The sequence below is a fragment of the Pelodiscus sinensis genome, chromosome 12, assembly GCF_049634645.1.
Source record: "Pelodiscus sinensis isolate JC-2024 chromosome 12, ASM4963464v1, whole genome shotgun sequence".
Taxonomy (NCBI): Eukaryota; Metazoa; Chordata; order Testudines; family Trionychidae; genus Pelodiscus; species Pelodiscus sinensis.
Genome location: NC_134722.1, coordinates 33614859 through 33632131, shown reverse-complemented (window position 1 = coordinate 33632131; position 17273 = coordinate 33614859). Strand labels below are relative to the sequence as shown.

The 17273-nt window shown below is 44.7% G+C and overlaps 1 protein-coding gene across 13 annotated transcripts in view; it reads right to left on the bottom strand.

Annotated features, from left to right (window-relative positions):
• CHD9 (chromodomain helicase DNA binding protein 9) overlaps nucleotides 1-17273 on the bottom strand; it is a 218551-nt gene that overhangs the window by 141661 nt on the left and 59617 nt on the right. The window lies entirely within an intron of this gene.

Genomic DNA, 17273 nt, shown 5'->3' with positions numbered 1-17273 from the left:
ATATAATTCCTTGTTGGTGACCTTCTGTATCCATCCTAGTCTCAGGATCTTTCTATAACAACTCCTCTCGAATCTTTCGTTATCACCCATGTCTCAATACTTATTAAATCTCCAAAAGTCTAGTGGAAACATATACATTTCTCTCCACAGGCATATCTCTCATGCATTCATCAACAGTGTTAATACATTAACTTAAATGTTTAAGCACAAAATGTATGACAGAAATGTGGGGACAAGTTGATAGGATCCTTTTAACAATTTACCATACCTACTTCCTGCAAATTACAATATCCCCAGAAGCAGTATTATTTCTCTCTGTGAAATATGGAACTTCTGATATCTTTTCTCATACAAGAAACCTTAGTTTAACAACAGTAGTTATACAAGTTTATAAAGAAAATATTGTAATATGCAAATATGAAACTGCAAAGTTTGACTTTTTGTAGTTTTACAAAAGAAAGAGTTAGAGAGGCCTAGACTTTACAATGGTTTCATTAGTAAACACTGCTGAGGATGAGAGTTGTGGGGCAAATTGCAATTCTACAGGAAAAGTACTAATTATTTCTTAGTTTAAATTCTAAAGTCACACAGAGAGGGGCAATATCATTAATATCCATATTTGTTTTTAATGATAGGGTGTCAAAATATATGTTTTTTCATCTTTGGAATCTGACAAGTGCTACTCTTTAAGTGTATTCTCAGAGGAATAATCATCATGATTACAAACAAACAATCATGGATAAAATGATGTCCTTAAATATACACATATCAAATCTATATTATGTAAATTGCATATGAGTTAACAGTGAGAAAATTGCTTTAGCGTTCAAAGCTCTTCCTTTTCACAGCTAACTAAAGACAAGAGTTTAATCTTCATTCACAGCCAGTACAGTTATTTTACATCAAACTAAACTAAAACAATATGCACCTGAAAAAAGTAAAAAGTACCGAGAAACTTCCTCCTTAAAAAAAGGCAAAATAACTGGCTGATCATAGTAAATACATTATATCTTTAACAGTCCATGGATAAAATACAAACTTTGAAATGATGAACTACCAATTCACTATTGATAGTTTCAATGCAATAGGTCCGAAAATGTATGTACATTATATACAATGTATATTGTACATTGTATATTGTATTGTTGCATTTCAAAAATAAATCAACACTTTTCATCAATTATTTATATCCAAAAAAGAAAGCATATTTGATGACTGGAAGATGGTAAAAGGATTTTAACAAGTAGTTTTCTTTCTGCTATACAATTTTGATTTCTAGTACAAACTGAAATGTACACCCCAATTAAGTGGCAGTAAACAAAGTGGGCGAGTCTAAGTTTAAGGGGAATTGCTTGCACATGTTTGTAGGTCATTGGCTCATGGCTTCTTCACACCTCTGCCCCATGTTATAGTCTTTCAGTTAATTCTCATGTCCAAAAGTTGTTTTTCATTATCACAAGTAAGGATGTTAACGGAAAATGCAGGACAATGTAGCACTTTAAAGACTAACAAGATGGTTTATTAGATGATGAGCTTTCGTGGGCCAGACCCACTTCCTCAGATCAAATAGTGGAAGAAAGTAGTCACAACCATATATACCAAAGGATACAATTTAAAATAATGAACAAATATGAAAAGGACAAATCACATTGCAGAACAGAAGGGGCATGCGGGGGGGTAGGAAGGGGGAGGAAGGAAGGTAAGTGTCTGTGAATTGCTGATGTTAACGGGTAATTGATTAAATAGTTAACCAATACCACAGGAGCAGTCCCTGGGCTGGGCTGCAGGAGGACTGTTCTAACACCACCAGGCCCCCCACACAGGGATGCTGACTCTCAGCTCGCGTGGGCAGTGGCCAGCTGGGGAAGCTGAGGCAGCCCCCACGCAAGGGGGACTAGGCGCCATGGCTAGGCTGGAGTGGCCCTTGATTGCAGTAGGGGTCACTCTAGCCCAATCACAGTGGGTAAGGGCCATTTCAGCCATGCTGAAGCAGTCCCTCCCGACCCATATGCCCTTTAAGTGGTTAAACAGTGTCAGCACTGCACTTACCCATTTAACCAATTAAATGGGATTTTACATCCCTAATTACAAGGAATAAATTTTAAAGAATGAACACAACTTTTTTTATAATCTTATCTTCAAAAGCATCATAAAAGCTGTGCTATCTGGCTCTGTACAAACCAAAAAGCTCTATAAACAGGCATTTTTAATCTTCACAAAGTCCTGTTTATAGTTTGAATGGCGTGGGGCCAGCACACTCCCTATTTGGCTTCACATAGCTCCCTGGCAGTGCCTATTGACTAGTCAATTAACCACATTTTAACATCCTTAGTTTAGAGTGTGGGAGGGGCTGGGACACAGGCTTTGGGAGGAAGATGGGTAATGGATGCCAGATCAGGGAGGAGGGCACTGACCTTGAAAGGCTCCCCACAAGCGAAGACCTACACCTGCTGAAGGTGCAGCTAGGCAGTTCTATGTACTAACCCCACCCCGAGCACTGGCTACACAGCTCCTACTGGCTGGGAAGCAGCCAATGGGAGTGGTGAATGTGACACCTATGGACAGAGACAGCACACAGAGCCACCTAGACACGCCTCTGCCAAGAATAGATCATACTTGAGAGGAGCCACCTGAGGCGAGCATCCTCTAGATCTGGTACCCCCAAACTCCTCTCATTTCCCCACCCCGTGCCTGGAACCTTTTACCGCACCCAAACTCTCTCAGCGCCCACATTCCAAATCCTCTCCCACGCCAATAGCTCATCCAACCCCCTCACTTTGTTGACCATAGTTTTTACACTTACCAGCACCCCCAAATTCCCCAACATACCAGCTAAAAAAGCTTTTACTGTACTTTGCTTTCTTCTCCCTTTGTGAATACTAATGTCTGTCTGTTAGCATTTACCCAAACTTGGGAAACTGAACAAGGTATTTTTATCCCATGATAAACTGACTGTTCTGTTGTATTCCATCTTCATTTTCCCTTCAAGCTCAATCCACCTGATCTTTGATTACATAAACTTGTTTATTCAGGTTACCTGGTCAATTGCCTATTGGTGTCTGTTTTAAAGAAAAGTGTTTGACTTGGTCACTGCAACATATGGCCTAGTCTAGATTCTGGCACCTATTTTAAAAGCATGGCATAAACAAGGCATACTGCATTTAACACATGCTAGATTGATTATGTTAAAGCAGTGGTACTCAACCAAGGGTAAGTACCCTAAGGATACATACTGGTCTTCCAGGGGGTACATCATTTAGATATTTACGTATTTGTCCCATTTTACAAGAAGCTACTTTAAAAGTACTAGCAAAAAATTCATAAAATGACTTATTTATAATATTCTATATATTATAAGCTGATATGTAAGTATGATGCTTATAGTCTAATTGATTTATCATTCCATGGTAAAAATGTTTTCAAGTAATAGTTTGCTGTGATACTTCTGTGTTTTTGTGTCTGATTTTGTAATCAAGTAGTTTTTAAGTAAGATGAAACTTGGTCATACGTAAAATGAAACTCAAGCATACATAAGACTAATCAGCCACCTGAAATGGATGCAGAAGTCTGGAAAAGTTGAAAGCAACTGAGTTAAAGCCTCAACTTCCCTCTAGGCTTTAACTAGGCCTGTTTAGAATGTTAAAGGAAGTCTTGTCCACATTAGACTTCTAAAACAAGTTGTAACATGGGGCCAACATCACATCTTTAAATCCTAGCCTTAACAATTTAGGATTGTAAAGAATGTAAGAACCCAGAAAATCCATGAAATCTGAATGGCCTAAACATCTATTTCTGCCAGCCTTAACTGGTACCTTGCTTTACAAATAGTCCCATCTATTTTAAAAATCCATACTGTCCAGATTTACACACGGAAGAAATACTTTGCACACTGATTTCCCAACCTTGTGCTGAAGTGGGATGGGAGACAATTGCCATGTGGACAATTGCTCCCTTATCCCATATCTATAGATAGGGGTTGAGACTGGGAGCACAAAAATGCATAGTTTATTATAACAAAGGGAAATACTGAACATTAAGAATCAATGTGCTGGATCTGACAGTTAAAAATAACTTTCTGAAATTACATGTACAATTTTTGGGAAATTAAACTTCTTATAGAATCACAGAATACCAGAACTGGAAGGAACAAAAAACAGGACTATGTAGCACTTTAAAGATTAACAAGATGGTTTATTAGGTGATGAGCTTTCGTGGGCCAGACTCACTTCCTCAGATCAAATAGGGGAAGAAAATTGGCATGACCATATATACCAATTTTCTTCCACTATTTGATCTCAGGAAGTGGGTCTGTCCCACGAAAGCTATCACCTAATAAACCATCTTGTTAGTCTTTAAAGCGCTACATAGTCCTGTTTTTTGTTTCAGCTAGACCAGACTAACACGGCTACATTTCTATCACTATTCTACAGGCAAAGAACTGGAAAGGACCTTGAGAGATCATCAAGTCCAGTCTCCCACCCTCACAGCAGGACCTTCTTAATCCACAGATCTTGTCCTGGACCTCATAACATCATTACTGAAGAGCTTTTCATTTGACTTTACACGCTTTCCATAGTTTAACTTTATATATGAATGCATGACTATGATGGAGTTACAAAATCTTAAGGACTATATTAAGCCTCAAATGACATTCCAAATTATGTTTAACAATTTAACAAGAAAAACAGATTTTCTCTCAAATCTGAAGAAACTGTGACCTGGAGCTCAGTTCTTTTTGCCTATGAAAATGATAAGTAAATTCGAATCAGTTAACACCTGAGGAAACTCAACCATCATGGCGTTGCACAGGAGTCATTCAGGACAAAATTAGGGATGTAAAATCCCAGTTAGTTAACCCATGAAACCTAAGGTTAACCAATTAAGTAGGTTCCTGCACACTGGAGTTTGGGGTAGGGGGAGGGGGGAAAGCAGTCAAGAGCTGTCAGCCCCAAGCGCAGGGGCAGGGGGCTTCTGCTCCATCCTTGGGGCTGCCAGCTCCTGCTTCCTCCCTCCCTCCCTCCTGATCGCCATAAGGCTGCTCCCAGGTACCATTAAGGATGATACTTACCAGGTAACCAGTTAACTGGTTACTCTTTCACATCTCTAGACAGAATATGATATTCAGAACTTTTTATGAGCCACTCCAGTATTAGGAAAATCAGACTCAGTTTGACACACTGAATTTGCACCCCCCCCCCCCCCCCCCCCAGTAGTTCGATAAAAACTATTTTTATTTGCAAATCAACATAATTTGATATTGAAATAATTTTTTTGGGGGGGGGGGGGAATGACTAAAAAAATTTGGGGGACAGGCCTATCCTCACCTACAGACAACCCCCTAACCTCAAACAAATTATTTCCGGTAACTACACAGCACACCTCCATCATACTCATCTAGGAACCCACCCCTGCAATCAACTCCAGTGTCAACTTTGTCCACACATCTATACAAGTGACATTATCACTGGACCGAACCACATAAACCACCACATCAGAGGCTCATTTAACTGCACATCCACTAATGTGATCTGGGCCATCAAATGCCAGCAATGCCCCTCTGCCATGGATATTCGTCAAATGGGACAGTCTCTACGAGAATTAATGGACACAAATCTAATATCTGAAAAGGCAACACACAGAAACCTGATGGGGAATATTTAAACTTCCCCAGGCACTCATTAATAGATCTCAAAGTCACTGTATTGCTTCAGGACAATTTCACAAACCAACTCCGCATGGAAGCCTTAGAACTTAACTTTATTTACAAGTTTGATTCCTATCACACAGGTAGGAATCAAGACACTGGCTGCATGGCCATTACATTCCACATCCTGATGACATAAAAAAACAAACAATGGGTATTTAAAAACAATTAGTACCTTCTCTATTCATTTCATGTAGCATGGACACTATTTCTTTTCCCTTTTTCTTCCCTTCTCCCCCCATCCCTATTTATTTAGAAACTGGACCTTTAATAACTCCACTCATCTGAAGAAGTGGGTTGTATCCACGAAAGCTCATGATATCATCTACATGTTTTGTTAGTCTCTAAGGTGCTGCAAAACTATTTGTTGTTTTTTAAGTTTAAAAAAAACCCCAAAACGGTAGCTTACCTTCATAACTTATTCTTTGAGATGTGTTGCTCATGTACATTCCATGTAGGTTCACGTGCGCTACTTACACACACTGTCTGAACTATTTCCCTTAGTAGTACCCATTGGGCTAGCAGGGGAGCCCCCTGGAGTGGCGCCTTTTTGTCGGCTAATATATACTCCTGTTGGCCCATCATGTCCTCGGTTCCTTCTTACTGGACTACTCTAAAGAAGGGGAGTTGGGCAGGATTTGGAATGGACATGAATAATACCTCTCGAAGAACAATAGTTACAAAGGTAAGTAACCATTTTTTCTTCTTTGAATGATTGCCTGTGGCCATTCCATGTAGGTGACTCCAAAGCAGAAACCCCAGGAGGTGGGGTCAGAGTTCTAACCTTCAGCCGAGCGGAGGACAGCCCAACCAAGAGCCACATCTTCCCTAGTGCGGTGAGCAAGGGCACAATGGTTGGCAAAGCTGCGAATTGAAGATCATGTGACACCCTACAGATGTCCAGAATAGGGACTTAAGCCACAAAGGCCCTAGAAGAGGCCTTTGCCCTAATGGAGTGGACTGTGAGAGGAAGGGCTGCAACTCCAGCCAGACTATAGCACTCCCTGAAACAGAAGGTTATGCATGGTGTGGAGGTCCTTGAGCCTTTCCACAATTGCCACAAACAATTGTGAGTTATAAAATAGCTTCAGCCTGTATAAATAAAAGGCCAATGCTCTCCTAACATAGACTTTGTAAAGCCTGGAAGCATGGGGTTTGGGGTAAAAGAAAAAACGGGAGAAAAATGTCCTGAGAGACAAGAAACAGATATCACCTTCAGCAGGAACGCAGGGTGGAGGCGTAGCCTGACCTTATTCTTGAAAAAGGCTATGAAAGGGAGGTCTGAGGTAAGGGCCCTTAACTCTGACATGCATCTGACCGATGTGATAGCCACTAGGAACACCACCTTCCAGCAGAGGTGCAGCAGCAACTGAGGTGGAGAAAGAAGGCCTGACGTGAGGTGGACGCCTGCAATTCCTGGACAGTGATATTCAGGGAGAGCTCCTCCTGAATTTTCATACCTTGAGTCTGCATGTTACTGATGTGGGCTCTCCATCTGGTATCAGAAGCATCCAGCACCAACCGCAGGGTTAGGAGAGGCCTGGAGAACAGGACTCCTGTACAAACCATCTCCTCCTGGGTCCATCAGTCCAGGGATCAAAGGACATCGGGGGAACTGTGACCACCCTATCCCAGGAATGGAGGGAAGGATTGTGAGCTTGCGCCAGCTACAACAGCAGCAGGCGCATGCGGAGTCTGGCGTACTGAATCACATACGTGCAGGTGGCCATGAGTTTCAGTTTCTGGCCATAATCATAGGAAACACCCACATAACCATGATAGCTTCCCTGATAGCCAGGGCAGAGAGTCTATGGCTGAAGTGGAGTCCAAATGAGCACCCATGAACTCTATGACCTGAGAGGCAACCAGGGTAGGCAGGCCTAGTTACAGGAAAAGGTCCTGCACCATAGCAATGTATGCCAGCATTTGGTCCAAAGAAGGGCCCTGTATAAGCCAGTCGTCTAGATAGGAAAACCTGGACCCCGCACTTCTCAGGATGGTGGGATTACAGTCATGCATTTTGTAAAAAACTGAGGCACCATGGAAAGGCCAAAAGGGAAGGCTGTAAACTGATAATGGTCCTGGCCAATAGTAAAACACAGGAACCTCCTGTGATAAGAGGCGATGGAGATGTGAAAATAAGCATCCTTTAGATCAAGGGCAGCGTACCAGTCTCTGAGGCTGAGGGAGGGACTGACTGACACCAGCATCACCATCTTGAACTTGGCTTTGGTGATGAAGGCATTTAGGTCGCTGAGGCCTAGGATAGGGTGAAACCCTCCCCCCTTTACTTTGGGGACTAGAAAATACCTGGGGTAAAAACCCCTGCCTGTGAACTCCTGAGGGATGGCTTGGGCTACTCTTAGCCTTAGAAGCTGCAGCACCTCCTTCCAGAGGAGATGCTCGTTAGAGGAGCTCCTGAAGGAGGATGGGGCAGGAGGGTGGAGGTGAAGGCAAGGGGATGGCATATCCCCTTACTACCATCTCTAGAACCCACCTGTCTGAGGTGATGGATTCCTAAGCACAACAGAAAGAGAATAGGTGGTCCAAGAACTAGAGAGGTAAGGCTGGTAGGCTGTCCTCCAGCACACCCTCAAAACTCCTCAGAGAGGGACTTATACTCAGAGTGGGAATCTCATGGGACCAGTTCAATGAACTTGTCCATTGCAGCCCATGTATTGTAGGCATAGTGACTCAGCAGTACCTACTGATTCACTATGCAAAGCTGCAGATCCCCTCCTCCCACTGAGGGGTAGGCCTTCCTGCCTAGTAGATCCACCATTCTGGCTTCCCTACGCTTGGGTATTAGACCCAGCTGCCCCTTGCCTCTCCCACTGGTTAACCACTTGGACAACCAGGGACCCCGGTGGGGGAAAGGAGAAGATGTGCACATTCCCTTCTTGTGGCACGAAGTAACATTGGCTCAACCTTCTTGTCAGTCGGTGGGATAGAGGCCAGAGTTTGCCAAAGGGTCTTTGTGATCTTTTTCATGGTCTTTCTGAGGGGCATCAGATTGCCCAGTGTCAACTGTCGGGTCCGAGACATTCGACACCTTTTCAGCCTGGATCCCCTTCTAAGGCCCATCTCCACTGGGTTATGGGACTGCGAGGGGGCTTGGGAAGCCACCAAGGATGTCAGCCTTGGAGGCTGAGTCATGGGTGGCCCTCTCTCCACCAAAGGCCTAGGCCAGGCTCGCCCAGGGGGTCACCGAGGGAGGAACCCTGGGCCCAGAGTAAACAGACTCTGGTCTAGCCATGCCTTGGCTCTGGTGATCCAGGGGTTCCACAAGGGCCACTGACGAAAGGATTGCCATTGGGGTGGGCAGGACCTCTGCACTGGCTGTACAGGAGTCAGCTGCAGAGGCAAGGGTTGTTGCTGTCACTCCAACTGCACTGATGCAATCCAGTGCTGGGAATAGGATCTGTGCCACAACCTTGACCAGGAGTCCCGCGATGACATGATGGACTCCACCTCCAAGTTGGTAGAATATTCAGAGGTTGACCAGGGCGGTGCTGTAGCTGTCTCAACCAGCGACCTACATCCAGGGGTGTGCTGGGCCATAGACTCTGGCTTTCCTCGGTGTCAGAAAGGAGGCGGTGGCATAACAGGCAGCAATGTCAGACTGCCAATGCCAAAGTTGTAGTTGTGGAGGGACCCAACACAGGGGCTGGTTTCGCGCGAATGTTCTGTGCTGGTGCTGTTGCTGCCACCAAAGACGGTGCAGGGACCGGTGCTGGCATCATGGTCAATGGTACCGAAATTGCACAATGATGACTTATCTCATCCAATGCCGGGGCACTCGGTGCTTTGGGGCCACCTGGTATACCACTCCTTAGCCAGGCCAAATCCCAGCAGCAGGGAGGAGGTCCCTCGTAGCCTCAAAGGTGTCAGGTGTCGAGGGCTCCAGGAGGTCCTCCACGGGTCTTGAGCCCTGATGTAGGCTGGAGTGGTTCCAATCTGACTGTGATGGTCCAGGTGCCAATCCTGCCAGTGCCCTGCCTGAGGGCCCACTGATGACACAATCCTCAACAGAGATCTGTCTTGGCTACGTCTCCGTCTCTGAGGCACTGGAGACTATGACTGATGCCAAGGCCTTGGTGGCACTGGAGAGGTGTGAGAGTAGCTAGGTGCCTCACGCACTGAAGCTGGTGTGCTCTGGGTCACTGATGCTAGGTCTGATGCTGGAATCAGGCAAAGAGCCGCTTCCATAGGATGATCTTCAAATGAGACTCTCTCTCTCGGTGCACGACAAGCCTTTGAACGACTTTTGGACAGATGGGCTTCTCTGAGGCACTTGAAGCAGGTTTCGTGGAGTTCCCCACATGGCATAGGCTTCTGGCACTTCAGACAGGGCTTGAAGCCTGGGGTCCAGGCATGCCCCACCGCATACACCTGGAACGCAAAGCAAGCTCTGTGTGGAAGTAACTACCAGCTAAGTGCTAACACTTAACAACTATTTACAACTATTCAGAACCAGGTAACGACAATGAAACTTGTAAACACACTAACTATGAAACAACAGGTGACAACTGCAGAGGCACTTGCAGACCAAAGCACATTCCAAGGACTGTCAGAAGCGGTAAGAAGGAACTGCGGGGAGGGGGGGGGGGGCCAGCAAGGGTAATATATTAGCAGATATAGTGGCGCCACTCCAGGGGCTCCTCCTGCTGGCCCAATGGGTACTGCTAAGGGAAACAGTTCCAACAATGTGCATATGCAGTGTGCGTGCACCTATGTGGAATGAACATGAACAATCACTCGAAGAATTAGAATTGCTTTTTAAAAAACACAATACCAGCTTCTTAAATACATGTGACCTTGACAGTTCCTGCCGCTGCTGTTTGCCTTTATTGACGTTAAGATGTCAATTGTATTTGTATTTATTTATATGTATTTGTCTGAGGAGTAGTCTGCAGTACATCCCCATTCAAAAAAAAAAAAGTTTATTTCTTTTGTCTTCCAAGTTTCCTCCCAGAATAATGAAATTTGAAATCCCAGTGAGAAAATCAATTTTCTCTCCCAATTTCAGGGAAGATCATGATGTATTAGGAAAATATTCCTATAAGAAATTTTTTTATTTCAGGCTTTTCTTTCCAAACTAGGCACCTACTCTTCTAACCATGTCATGTAATAGCACAGTCCTTAATATAGTGAGAGTCCTGTTACACTTATTATCATTATTATTTAGTTGCAATTTTCAGAAGGGGCTTATAGGCGTTAGGTGCCCAGCTATCACTAGACTTTCCTCTAACTACTGTGGGCCACTCTGCAAATCCCATCCTTCTGTTTATATTGCATTAATGCCCATAAAGTACTCAAACTTGTATACAAATACAGGAAGACAGAAACCCGGCCATGAAGATCTTACGAGTTTGAACCGGCTTTAATAGAATATGAATTTTGTAATTTGTATGTTTTGCTAACAAACTCTCCTTATTTTTGTGTGTGTCTATGTTGCTTTGGTAAACTTTTAAAGCATGATTTTATTAATTATAGGTAAGGCTCCATGTTTCTCATGGAGGTAATGGAATCCATGACTTTCTGCGACCTCTACAGCCGCTGATATGCCTGGCCTGTGAACTTCCTGAGCAGCTCCTCACAACCTCCTACCAGTAGCAGGATTTTGGGAGGAACCTCGAGGCTGGGGGTTGCAGTTTGGGCCAGTGCTTACCTGGGGGGCTCTGGTCATAGCTCCACATGCTGCCACCACCTGCACAGCTCCCAGTGGCCTGCAGAATTAGGGCTTGGTCAAAATAGAGCAAGCATGTACAGCTAGGAGCTGAGGTCACCACTTTCCAGCATCTAGGGTCACTGCTTTCCAGGAGCTAGGGAGAGAGCTTGCACCAACCCCACCAGTACCTACAGCACCTCCAGTGCTGTCCCCACAAGCTTCCCCCTCCTTCTCCAAGTTTTAGTCAGACACAAGTAGTAAAAGTCATTCACAGGTCACAGGCAAGTTTGTTTACTGCCTGTGACCTGCCCATGACTTTTAGTAAAAATACCTATAACTAAATGTTAGCCTTAATTATAGGATTTAATTTTTTAGAAGATTAAAATAAACTTACAAATAGATAATATTATTGGCATAAGATTATTATGCACTCTCCAGGCACACTTTTCAACTAATGAATATTTAAATTACATTAGAAAATAATTTTGGTCTCATAACTCTAGGAAAATATTTTAAGAATAGTCATTTTATTAGTTCTATGCTAGATAGAATTTTTGCTATGATAATGTTAACAATTAATCTACTGCTGGCAAGCAATCTTGCAGGATTTTCCATTATGAACCCATATAATGTGGGGAATTACGATTTACTTACAAATTCCCTGTGTTTAAAACTGCTACATAAAGTTCTTTGCCAAACATTTTTCTCTCTCATATCACTCTTTTTATTTTGTGCGTTTCATTGTATATTACATATTATAAAATGTGTTAAAATAATGCAATTTTGTTTGCAAAATTAAACATCTGAAAATTAGGAAAATCCTTATTTGCAGCTTCCCGTGCAAATGTACAAAACTATTACATGTAACAATCCCTCATCATCAATCATCGGTAGGCTTGACCGTTAAATCTTCATCACTGTATCATGCAAGGTAGGGATGTTAATGGGTAACTGGTTTGCCAGATATCCGGTAAGCATCACTCTCACCGGGTGATGCTTACTGGGTACTGATCAACTGGCAACCGGAAGTGGCTCCTCTATCCATGGCCTGCCCTGGTCACAGGGGTCAGGAGCCAGCTCCCCCAGAGGAGCCAGAAAATTTCCCCAGCCCTCTTGCTTGCAGCTGGGGCTGGCTCCTGACCCCAGTGGGCTGCAAGCTGCTCCCAAGTACTAGTTAACCAGTACATGGTTAGGGTGATGCTTGCCAGTAACCATTCCTAGTTATCCTGGTTATCCATTCACATTCCTAGCTCCAGCCTTGGTCTGGCAGGTTGACTGAGAGGCTGCTCTAGCCTGGCTGAGCTGAAACAGCTCCACCCTCCCACCCCCCTGCCCACCTCCATTTAATCAGTTAACTGATTGATTGACTGATTCATTAAATGGGATTTTACATCCCTAATACAATGCTATCATTTCAAGTATTAGAAATTAATGGGCAGAAAGTTATCACTGAGGAGAAACTGCTATGAGGACAATATGCAGCATCTAAGAGGGAGTGGACAGGGAGGCCCACTGAAGGGCTGCCTCTCTCTTTGCAGGAGTTCAGGTCTCCTGCCTCAGGCAGCACACACAGAAGAAGGCACGCACAACTGGAGGCATCCGTTAGGTGCAGGGCTGGGTAACCTAATCCAGTTCTCTTCTCTGCCCTCCACCTCCCCTGCTGCAGCAACTCCCAGGTGTCCCCCCCAGTACAGAATGTGCTTCTGCTGCAGTCACAGCAGAATCCCAGCCTTGAAATGTTTGTGTTATTTTGGAGAGCTGCCAACATTTTTCTGAAAAATACAAGTGAGAGAAGGAAAACAAATTAATTGCTTTCTGCCATAACACTGACTTCTCAAGACGTTATGGGTGCTCCACTGTAGGTGTGCTTGTATCCCTGCATTGTTGCGAGAGAACTTTGGCAGCAGGGGCTGTTTAGTACACATGGGATAACACCTTTCTCCCTCCCACCCCCCGCCTTCTCTAGCACAGAGTCCTTGACAAGAATTCTGAAACAGAGGGACGAGGACAGGTTGTAGAACTCCCATAGGGAAACACGTCTCAAAGAACACTGTCACTGTTACTTCTACAAATAATGTCCCAGTGTAGGTGACTCCCAAGGAGTACCTCCACTAGATGGCTGGGACTTCGGAGCCAAGTCAGTGTGACAAGGCACATTCATCCCACACTGGGCAAGGGAGGGTTAACCCCACACTGAGGGCTGAGAAAAATCACACTCCTTCCACCTATAGTGGAAGGAGGGTGAGGAGGGCAGGGGGCACGCTCTGTGGGAGGCAGGAGGAGAGAGAGGAGGCTCCATGTATCAGTTCTCGCCTCTCCTGTTCCCCATGCTGAGAGAGAGGCAGCTGTGTGGGAGAGCAAGAGGCTCTCTGTGAGCCAATATGCGCAGGGAGCTGGCTTAAAAGCCAGCTTCCCGCATGTAATGGCTCCCTCGTGCCCCCCCTCACCCTCTTTACTGCTGCCTCTCAGAGGCAGCAGCACAGGTGTGAGGAGGGCATCGGCTCCCATTTTGCTCCCCGACTTGCTACTTCTGATACAGCCAAAGCTTATTGGTTAATTGTGTAGTCAACTACACATTGACATCCCTAATGCATGTCACGTAAGGGAGACAGGCGCATTCACCCCACACTGGGCGTCCTCTTCCCCAACCGCATCATAGTTCATTATGGGTGACAATACTGTGGAGCCAAAGATGGCATCAGAGACAGAGACCCCAGTAATTGCATAATGATCTGCCAACTTATGGACTGACACCCAGGTTGCTGCTCTACAGATTCCTGAAATAGGGACTTTTTGAAGAAGGCAACAGAAAAGGAGACCAATCTTTTGGAGGGAGTGCAAATGCCAGCTTGAGGTGTCATGTTGCAAATCTGATAACACTGTTTAATACTCTTTGAGACCCATTTGGAGAGACTCTGCAGATACTGAAAAGAAAAGTTTAGCAGATGTCCTAAAAGCCTTTGTTGTGTTCAGGTAAAAGGCCAGGACTCTCCTTACATCTAGTGGGGTGGTATAGCCTCTTTTATCACAGTGAGACTTGGTGTGAAAAGTCAGAAGACAGGTTCAAAAGTGAGATCTATCAGCATTTTCACCAACAGCTGGGAATCCATTCCTGCACACCAAGGAAGCAAAGTGAGCAGCACAGAAGCCATTGAAAGGTGGCTCCAAATGCAGATGGAAGTGCAGGGGTTGCTGGGATGCAAAGCGATGCACCACAGAGCATTGGGACAGGACCCAGGATGCCTCACATCTCCCCACAAACCTCTGCCTCTCTCTTTGCAGGAATTCAGGTCTCCTGCCTCAGGCAGCACACACAGAAGAAGGCACGCACAACTGGAGGCATACGTTAGGTGCAGTGCTGGGGAACTTAATCCAGTTCTCTTCTCTGCCCTCCACCTCCGCTGCTGCAGCAACACCCAGGTGTCCCCCCAGGACAGAATCCTGCAAACATATTTATGGTGGTGCTCAGTGACAACTGCCCATATGCATCACTCCGAAATGGAATGCAAGTGCCTCAAGAGTGGTCATGCTAATGCACAGGTGGCTGACAGCATGAACACCAAATAGCGTTTTTGCTGCTGCTCTCCGTGAGCAGCACTGTAGCTGCCAGCACTTCACATTGGCCAGTGTAGCCATGGCTTTCTGCGTGCACAGTAATCACTAGAAACATCAGAATTTTGTGTCACATTTATCTATGCACACATGTGTACACACACACACTAAAATGAAAGCAGCAGCAATCTCAAGAATTTTCTTTCTAGCAGTATTTTCAATTTTTCACAGATTACCAAAACATCAATATTTGGGCTAAAAATTTTCTGGTATGGTCTCTGTATGATAGTGCATTTTTAGGAAAAAATTTGTGGCAGAAAATGTTTATATAAATTTCTGAGTAGATAGGGAGTGAAAAAAATACTAATTTATGCTCCTAATCCTGCAAACCTACTTATGCTTAATATAAACATATTCAAAGTCTCACTCAAATGAACAGGACTACCCATGAGTTTGAAGTTAAGCATGTGTGGCAGTATTCACAGGATTGGGATCTAATTAATGCACAGTAGTTGTAGATGCATTTTATGCATCCTGATGACACTTCACTGCCACAGCTTTGTGGTTCTTATATGTAAAAAGCAGGCATGACATTCTGAGAAGTTCTGCACATTCTTATTTCCCTGCTCAATACACATTTAATGCAGAAAAGCAGTGTAATTATAAGTTTAATTCACTAGTTCCTAATTTCAAAATTAGACTATGCATTATTAAGCCTGAAATTTTAAACCATGGGTAGCGTTTCAGTTTTAATTTTAAATGTTTTTACTTTGTTCATATTGTTAGTCTTCTTCATACAACATACAATTAAAAAGTTTCCAATTCATTTCACCCAGAAGGATCAAAGTGCTCTGCCAATAAAATGCAGCCATCTCTGGGGTACAACAGTACACAATAACACTACACAACAAGTTAATATATGAAACTAACTACCTCCACAAAGTAAACAAGGCTGCAATTAATAAACACGCTGAGGCTAACAGCCTTACTAATGGTAAAGAGAAAGTTTCCAAACTGTAAAGCCCACTAAGACAAGTTGTTTTTGCATTTTTAAATTCTAAATCCAAGGCAGGTTCACTCACAGGGAAGAGCTGGACCCAGTGCCCAGCAACTCCTCCCCTGCTCACCCTGAGCTTCTGGGGGTGCAGACAATTACTCATTTGTGGCGTGTAAGCTCAGGGAGTGAGGGAGAAGAGCGGGGACGGAGCAGCCTAAAAGAAAGAGGCAGGGGAGTTGCAGAGCCTGGCAGCAGGAGCCAGAAGTGCAGCCCAGCTGCCATGGGACTCCATGTGATCCCGCAGGGCTGCACTCCTGGGGCTCCGCATCCACCCTGCCTCTTCCTCCAAGCCCCCTCCCATCCTCCACCAGTCCTCACCAGATCAATGCTGGTGCCTCTGCTGTTGCCAAAGCGGAGCCCTTGAGCCAGTGGCAGCAGAGGGGCCAGCATTGACCTTCCCTGGTCCAGCTGGTTTAGGACCAGTCAGGTCCCAAGGGTGCCAACCTGTACTTCACTACTGCATATTTGCATTTTAGTAAATCATTTGATACCATCATGAAATCTTTGCTTCAAATCAATCCATACTGGCATGGACGGATCATTATGTGAACTGAAAACAGACTCAAAAACTAAACAAAAGAGTAATTAACATTTATTTATTCATTTTTATACAGTTATAAGAATGGGAGAAGCCTAGTACGGTACACCCAGGGCCGGACGGAGGCATGGGCGAGCCGGGCAGCTGCCCGGGGCGCCAACCGATGAGTAGCGCCTGATGGCAGCTGTAAGGGGCACGTGGCGTCCCTTACAGCTGCCATCAGGAGCTGTGCGCCCGGCTCCTGCAGCACCGGCCTTGCGGCGCCGGCCAACAGTGCCCTTCCCCCCACGGCTGCGGGGCCCTGCACTGCCCGGCGCGCACACCAGCAGCGCTGGCCGGGCCAGGCTGGGCAGCGCATGCACCATGCGCCCCGGGGCGGGCCCGCGCCCCAAGGCCAGGCCCACGCATGTGCCAAAAGGGCTTGGGCCAGCCCTGGGTACACCACAGAGATTCATTTTAGATAAGGTCTTATTAAATACATTAATTAATGACCCAAAAGGGGTCGTAAACAGCATACTAATGACATTCACAGATAATATTAAACTAAAAGAAGTGGCTAATACTGGTGTAAAAAACCTACAAAAAATTACAAAGAGATTAGAAATAAGAGCAAAACAGAACAGAATGTGATTCAACTTGGGAAGCTCAGAGTTCATACAGCTTGAAAAAAAATGATTCAACACAAGTTATTAAACAGATGGGAGAAACCTGAGAAGCAATGCCAAAAGAGATAGAGGTAATAGTGGGCAGC